This window comes from Hippopotamus amphibius, chromosome 1 (genome assembly GCF_030028045.1).
Source record: "Hippopotamus amphibius kiboko isolate mHipAmp2 chromosome 1, mHipAmp2.hap2, whole genome shotgun sequence".
In the NCBI taxonomy this organism is placed as follows: domain Eukaryota; kingdom Metazoa; phylum Chordata; class Mammalia; order Artiodactyla; family Hippopotamidae; genus Hippopotamus; species Hippopotamus amphibius.
The window spans coordinates 33,091,942-33,100,374 of record NC_080186.1 but is presented as its reverse complement, the minus strand read 5'-3'; the positions used below and the strand labels follow the sequence as shown (position 1 = coordinate 33,100,374).

The following is an 8,433-nucleotide window of genomic DNA, read 5'->3' as shown; positions in this document are numbered from 1 at the left end:
TCCATCTCTCATAGCGGGGTGGGGATCCGAGCTCCGGAGAGCCCGCTCTTCGCCCGAGGCGTCGCCCCGCCGTCAGCCAATCTGACCTGACGGCTCTTGAGTCGGCCATCTCCCCCACCCGCCCACGAGCGGCCTCAGAGCGGCGACAGCGGCGGTGGCGGGACTCGAACCCGAATACCCGAGCTCTCTCCAGGCCTCAGTTTACCCACCCGTGAGGCGCGGCGCGCAGGGCCGGTGGGGGCGCGGGCAGGCGCCCCGCGCTCAGAGACTGGAGGCTGCGGGGACTGGCTGGGCCGGGCCGCTCGGCGGCGCCCTCTCCGCACCGCCCCCCCGCGCTGGCCCAACGGCCGAGGCGCGCGCCACCCCGCGGCGGGAGGCCCGGGGGGCGGGGCAGGCCCCGCCCCGCCCCGCCCCCGCCTCAGCCCCCGCCGCCGTCGCCGCCGCCTCAGTCGAGCCCCCCGCCACCAGCCAGCCCTCCGGCTGGCCGCCGCCGCTCTCCGGAGCCGCTCCCGCTCGCCCGCCCCCTCCGCGCGTCCTCCCTCGCTCGCTGCGCAGCGGAAACATGGCGGCGGGCAGGGAGTGAGCCGCCCCGCGTTGCCGCTGCGCCCGCAGGTAAGCGCCTCGGCGGCCGCCTCCGCTCTCCAGAAAAGCCCGCGCCCCGAGGGGCCTGGGCCGCCAGGGGCCGCCGCGGGCGAGAAGGAGGCACCGGGACCGCAGCGGCCGCTGCCCCCGGCCCTCGGGCCCGACTGTCCGTCTGGTGTCCCGGCCGGTCGGCCTGTCTGGGGTCCGAGCGCGGCCGTCCCCTGCCGTGTCAGCGGGCCCAGAGCCCCGGCGGCGCGTTCTGCTTCCGCGGCCGGGCCGGCGCGGCCCAGTGGCCGGCCCGCAGCCCTGACTCAGTAGAGGCGCCGCGGGGGCTCCGCCAGGGAAACTCAAGGACGAGGGGACCTCTGGAGGCTCGGCATCGCGGACGGTCCGAGCGGGGGTCACTCTCTCCAGGCCGGCGGGGCTGGGTCGGCCGGAGAGTGTTGGCTTTGGGCCGGGAGTCGGAGGGGCTGTCAGACTCCTGGGACCGGAGAGCTGAGAGATGCCTCTGGATCCTTGCCGGCCGGATCCGGTTCCGGGCGGGCGAGGACCGAGGTAGGTGGGCGGGCGGCGTAGCCCAACAGAGGGTCGGGGGTGCGAAGGGCCGGGAGCTGTCAGCAGCGGTCCTCGGGGCTGGCTCCGGCGGCAGGAGCTGCGCCGGGACGACTCACGTGTGCTGCCGGAAACGGGCGGGGAGAGAGGTTTCCAACCCTCGACGGGGGCGGGAGCCGCTGGGCACCGAGGTGAGCCAGCGGCCAGGAGGGCTGGACACGTGGGCACAGCTGTGGGCCAGCCCCAGAGGAATGGAAAAGGGTTTAGAAGAGATGGGTGAACCCCAAAACACCTCTAGACTGGAAGGGAATTTAAAAGTCATCTAGGGTCCCTTTCTCTCACCCCATACCAGAGTAGCTTCGAAAATCACAAATTCTACCCTAATAATTTGACCAGGCTGTTTGAACATCTCCTCCAGTGATAGGAAACTAATCTCTTCCCAAGGAAACCCATTGCCTTTTCTGGACAGCTTTGATTTTTAGAGTTTTTTTGTTTTTGATTGGTTGGTTTTGCTGTTGTTTTGTTTTTTGGTTGAAAGAAATAGCTGCCTCCCATTCTTCCTACTTCTGTTCCCTTAAGGACACCTATTAAGATATCTGAAGATAGTAATCATGTCCCCGGAGTCTCGTCTTCACTAACTAATTCCACTTCCTTCAGTTGTTTCTCATATGCTGGGGTTCTCTCATCCCTTCTCTGAATGAACTCTAGTTTGCCCTTTGAAGGAGAGCTTCTTAATGTGAGCCAGGAGACAAAACCTATTGTTTCTGCAAGAAGTTGTGTCGGCCCCAAGGATTGACCTGCTTAAATATAAAGTACTCTATTCCCTTTCTCATTTCTGTGCTGTGTTTTGAACTTAAAAAAAAGAGAGAGAGAAACATCTAGTACTGTTTGTTTAAACCAGCTAAAACCCAAAATTTGTAATTTGGGGTTTTCACTCATTTTTAAAAATGTCTATTATCACTTTATCAGATGAGCTAACATATATCAAAGTGTTGCAATGCACCATGCAAATAGAAGAGCTTATTATTTTTTACACTGGAAAAGAATTGAGACCTAGTTTGATGCCAGACTACAATGTAATAAGTTGGAGAGGGAAATGTTTTATTACATTGAACTCTTTGCTCTCTTTCTAACTGCCAACACAAGGCCCAAAATTACTATGAAAAGAACATTTTTGTTGTTGTTGCTCACATACCAGCATTATTTTTTACTTGCTTTTTCATCACTTAGCCTTGGTTTGTGGGGTTAAGTTTTTAAATAGGGTCTATACCAACATCTTAAACCCCTATCTAAGCAACCCTGCACATTAGTAATTTTCTAAGCTTAGCAGAGATGTGATGGCCTTGTAGTTAAAATGCCAGGCTCTTGTGTCTGGGACCCCGTTTATGTTCTAAGCAAAATTTCGCTGTTTTTATAACATAGACAAGTACATACCAGCAGTCAGAATTAGTTCTTTATCTTTGTTCTTATATCTTCATTTTTTCAATTGGCCAGTGGTTTTGAAGGTTGCAGCACACATCAGGTTTTGATTTCTGTTATGTTTGTGCAAATGCTGCTTCCCTTTTATGTAAGTTGGATAAAACTTTATATAGCACCATTATGTACCAAATTGTACAGACTCAGGGAAAGCTCTGGTTCCTTCCCTTCAAAGGACTTGGAGTTAATGGTTGGAAGTACTAAAAAAACTGAGAAAAAACTGGTGTGAACTAAAAATGTAAACTCAGTATCTTCTAACCTTTATACTTAATGTATCTACTGTGTGTCAGTCACTATGCTGTGTACTGTGTTTAGCTGGGTAGACAGATGAATAAGATACATTTCTAATCCTTGTGGAGTTGGTAAATTAGATGCTAAAATAGGTCATCTCAGAATAAAAGGTGAGAGCTATGCCTGTGATGCTGTGGTTGCACGAAGGGGAGGGCACTTAGACTAGCATGGGTCTTGAGGGAAGGCTTGAGGAAGAGATGACACCTGACCCAAGTCTTAAATGGTAAGTGAAAGTAAGTCAGGCAAAGATGGGTAAAAAATGTGCTTCAAACAGAATAGCTTGAGGAAAGGCATCAGTGTGAGAAAAGGAGTGGCTTGCCTAGAGAACCACAGGCAGTTTAGGATTGCTAAGAAATAACAATGAAGATGTAAGTGGTAAGTTGTGAGGCCAGAAATACAGTCAGGGCCATGTGATGGTGGACTCTGTATGCATAAGTATCTTGAAGTGAATTCAATGGGTGATTTTTTTTAAATCATTGAAAGGTTTTTATAGATTTGCTTGAATAACATTTTTAAAATGTGATTATAGGGATGGGAGAGAGGGACGAAGTTGAGAGAATCTGTGAGGTTTTATCACTGATTGGGTGTGTAGATCAGAGGGTGAGGAGTCCAGCATGATGCTCAGGTTTTTGGTTTGGGTGACTAGGAGGAGGATGGTAGCATTAACTGAGACAGCAAACACTGGATAATGATTTCAGTTTGGGACTTAAGAGGTTTTGTGATTTCTTGAGTTAGATCAATGAGCAAATGTGGAAGTAAGAAAAAAAGGTGGAATATTAGAGTTAAATTGTCTGTTGTGGAGCTCTTCTAGGTGACAGCTAGGTCTCTGTGGGGGTTGCTGAAGTGCAACAGAGGTGAAGGTCGGTGAAGCTGAGTATGACAAGGAACTGGGAGGCTATTGTATTGAACAAGTCTACATGGATAGTGAAGTGATTTAGGATGGTAGGATGCGGGGAAGAAATTGTGACCCAGGTGCAGTGAATATAGGGGATTAATCAGGAGGGTGGTAAGTGACAGATGAGGAGGAGGGGTAAGGAGGATATAGCCAGATGGTAGAAACCTCAGAGGAGGAGGAGTTTTTAAACACAGGAATGGCAAAGTAATGGTTTTTAACTTTTCCTTTCTGGAAGCAGGATTCTGATCTCTTCATCTTTATTCAGGTCTCATATTAGTCGTTCTCTTGGCTCTAAAGAGTGTTCTTACCCTTGCTGATACTTAATGACAAAGTCCATGGGGTTTTTTTCCCTGATGATCAGTGGATAGATAGGAAACAATCAGTAGTGAGGATATACTTATGGTTTCTGGGAAGAATATGGTGGTAAGAGCCTAGGCTTTGGGTTAGAAAGACCAAGATTCAAATCTAGGCTCTGTCACTTGCTAGCCTTAGGACTGTAAGCAGATTGTTTTACCTTTCTGACTTTCAGTGGCCTTATGTGTGAAAAATAGATTTCTACTTCATAGAGTGCCTCAAAGATTACATGAAATAGTGTGTGTGTGTGTGTGTGTGTGTGTGTGTGTATACACACTAGAAAAGGAATTGGCACTTCAGAGATGCAAAGTAAATGTTAGTTCTCTTCCACCTACCTTTAAGGGACTTAAGCTCTGTTGGCAGAAATGAAATTTTTTCATGCTTACCTAAGTTATAAGGCATAAGTACTCTGAGGAAGGTAAAGCAGGGTGATATAGGAGTTCAGAGGATGGAGCCATCATATCTCAACAATTGAAACAAGGTTAGGCTTTACACTCAAGATGTAAAAGCCTTGGAGGACAGATTTAAATAGATTAAATAATTTAGATGGAGCTACAGAGTGGGGAAATTACAGGATATGTTTTTAAAAATTGATAGTTGGCAGAGGTTGAGTATTGTATTTGTGTAGTCAGTAGGTGAGAGATGTGGCTAGAGAGGTGGGCTGGGACCATAGTATTAAAGTCCTGAAACTTTGGAGCTTGGACTTGATTCTAACTATACTGGGGAGCTGTAGATTATCCATCCTCCCTCTCTGCCTCAGTTTCCTATCTGTAAAATCTATGGACTAATTTAGAAACTTTGGATTTGTGTTTGAAATAAACAAAGCAAGAAATTCACATTTGAAGGTAAGTTCCTATGTAGGTCAGTTTTAAGTTAAAAAAATAACTACTAGGTTTTATTTTGTAGTTGTAATCTTTCCAATAACCTTGTTTGGTAGATAGGCTTAGTGGAGTTAAAAAAAAACCAAAATCTCACTGGTAGAAAGTGACTAAAGATGTTCTAATTTCAAATTCTTTTTTATACTGCCATAATGATTTAGACTTGAAAAAGAAGCCTGGATCCTTAGCGTCACTAAATAATAATAATACAACCCAGGGCTGGTCACTTAGCTTCTGTGATCCTCAGTTCCCTGATTTATAAAATTAGGGGAGGTGTAGATGTAAGGCTTAAGTAAGGTAATATGTGTACAGCACTTTACAGAATGTGAATAAGTACATACTAGGTACTCAGATGTTGCCCCCACACACAATCTGTAAATGAGGGAATTTAACCAAACCATTGTCAAGGCCTTAGTACTAACTTCTTCGCCATCAGGGAACGCTAGAACTAATTATTTTGATAACCTTTGGCTGTATAAACCCAGCAAGTCTTATTGTCTATTACTTTTGTCCCAGCTTCTCCAATCATCTTTCTTCTGTACTGTTATTCCTATGCTGACTTGGCTTCCTTTTCCTCTCTCCCAATTCTGCTTGTTTGCTCCCTTTCATACGTTTCCACTTGTTCTCTGAAACTCCTGTTTCCTACACTGTTAACCATTTTACAGGATGTTTTGTGTGTGTTCTGGCCTTAAATGGAAGCTAGGAGAGTAAGATCGCTTGCTCTGTAGAGCTTTGGAATGGGTGCAGGACATTCTCCTGGACCACTCCTTGCAAAAGGAGAAAGATAAGGATGGCTGTAATTTTTTATGCACCCTATTTCACACATTTCCAGACTCTTGCTTCTCCACCTTCTTAAAATCCCTATGCTTTCTGGCACAAGGGCTGTACCACTCTCATCTTCTTATATTTAGATCTGTATCATTTAGGACCTAGCACACACAGTCTTCCTTTTAGCCTCAGTTTTTGGCCTTATCCTGAGTGACTTCAGTATTCACATGGATGATTGTTTCTTTAGCACATCGGCCTCTTCAACTGAAGTGATCATCTTTTTAGCTAATCAGCTCCCATAGTCACACCATGGGCTTTGTTCTTATGCAGAGATGGCCCACCTCTGAAATTATAAATGAAGACACGCAGATTTGTTCAAAATTTCTCCTCCTGCGTGACCTTTGACTATCTACTAGATCTTTTCTTTGACCTCACCAAGGCCTGTCTTCACTTCCTTCCCTATCCAGCTTAATTTTCTTAGTCTCTTGCTTATTTCATTCACTCTCTTGTCATTATCTTTTATTTCCTTGCTCTGTTGTCCTTCTGTCTCTGTCTGGGCAAAATCCTGAACTAATCTCTGTCTTCTTGTGTATACTAACTCTACAGAGCCCTGCTGGAAAAAAAAAACACAGTTATACAGATTGCTGCCATTGGGGAGATGGGAAGATGAAAAAAGGATAGGTAATTACAATTGCATATTATTTAAGGATGTCACACATTTTCCTATTTAATTTGAAAAATATAATAACCCTGTTAGATAGGATGCCAGACCATTATAAACTCTATTTACTGATAATGAACTGAGGTGTAGGTGGATTAAATGATGTGCCCAATGTCAAACAGCTAGTAAATGTCAGAATAACAACTCAAGACAAGGTCTTCTTCCTACAGATTCTGTGTCTTGTCCAGAATGGTTCATTGCTTCCTGTGACTTCCTTTTTAAAACTCTGTGCTGTCTGAACCTCCTGCTGGTTTTGCTGCAAGTCATCATATATTAATTTCCATACTTTTTTTTTATATAAATTTATTTATTTATTTTATTCGCTGCATTGGGTCTTCATTGCTGCACACAGGCTTTCTCTAGTTGCTGTGAGTGGGGGCTACGCTTGTGGTGCGCAGGCTCCTCATTGTAGTGGCTTCTCTTGTTGTGGAACACAGGCCATAGGCGCGTGGGCTTCAATAGTTGTGGCACATGGGCTCAGTAGTTGTGGCTCATGGGCTCTAGAGCACCGGCTCAATAGTTGTGGCGCACGGGCTTAGTTGCTTTGTGGCATGTGGAATCCTCCCTGGGCAGGGCTCGAACCCATGTCCCCTGCATTGGCAGGCGGATTCTTTACCACTGCACCACCTGGGAAGTCCAATTTCCTTACTTTTTAAAGCATATAAACACTGATGCATTATTTTTCCCCTCTATATTTACTGTGGTTGTTACCACTGTTAGCTTTTTAAATTGAAGCATATGCATATTGTATATTCATTTTAATCCCTGTGTCTGTTGCTCATTGATGTATTATAGGCACATTTCTAAGTGTTTTCTTATTTATTATAATTACTTTACACTTACTTTTGTAGACTTCCTCTGGGGCATTCAAACATAATGGAAATAAAGGCTATTTTAGTCATTATGTTCTGTAAAGTATAATAGAAAATGTGAGAGCCAGCATACTTGTTCTTGGAGATATTTAAGAAGAGAGCAGACGACTGTTTGTCTTAGGTGATTTAAAATTTGGGACTTCCAATCTTGATTTTTTGGTGCTCTGTCTTATGTCCAGTTATCTCAAGGAACTGCTGGAAAGTCTCCAAGCTAAATTAAATTTATTTCTTTAAGTATAAAAGTTTATAAAGTCTAATAGGCATAGAGGATCACAATTCCAAAATAAAAGCTTAAAAACATTATCTGATTTCTTTATGTGTGTTTTTTCAGTTTTTCATTCATTCATTCAATAGTTGTTTATTAACATATGCTGACTGCCAGACACTGTGCTGTGTACAGTGACAAAGATGGAATTCACCTGTGAAACCATCTGGTCCTGGACTTTTGTTTGTTGGGAATTTTTAAATAACAGGTTCATTTTCAGTGCTTGTAATTGGTCTACTCATATTTTCTATTTCTTCCTGGTTCAGTCCTGGGAAATTGTATCTTTCGAAAAATTTGTCCATTTTTTCTAGGTTTTCCATTTTATTGGCATATAATTGCCTGTAGTAGTCTCTTACAGTCCTTTGTATTTCTGTGGTGTTGGTTGTAACTTCTCCTTTTTCATTTCTAATTTTATTGATTGGAGTCCTCTCCCTTTTTTTCTTGATGAGTCTGGCTAAAGGTTTATCAATTTTATTTATCATTTCAAAGAACCAGCTTTTTGTTTCATTGATCTTTTCTGTTATTTTCTTCATTTTCATGTATTTATGCTCTAATCTTTATGATTTCTTTCCTTCTACTAACTTTGGGTTTTATTTGTTCTTTCTCTAGTTGCTTTAGGTGTCAGTTTAGGCTGTTTATTTGAGATTTTTCTTGTTTCCTGAGGTAAGCTTGTATTACTCTAAAATTCCCTCTTAGAACTGTTTTGGCCACATCCCATAGGTTTTGAATTGTCTTATTTTCATTTGTCTCTAAGTATTTTTTGATTTTCTCTTTGGTTT

The 8,433-nt window shown here is 44.4% G+C and overlaps 1 protein-coding gene across 5 annotated transcripts in view; it reads left to right on the top strand.

Annotated features, from left to right (window-relative positions):
- The first annotated feature begins 483 nt into the window (after positions 1-483).
- SCMH1 (Scm polycomb group protein homolog 1) overlaps positions 484-8,433 on the top strand; it is a 191,779-nt gene continuing 183,829 nt past the window's right edge. For 2 of the 5 annotated variants that reach the window (XM_057707185.1, XM_057707191.1), the window contains exon 1: positions 484-612. The gene's annotated coding sequence lies outside the window, so the exon portion shown is untranslated. The remainder of the gene's footprint in view (positions 613-8,433) is intronic. The other 3 variants (XM_057707195.1, XM_057707137.1, XM_057707127.1) reach the window with 2 other exon arrangements.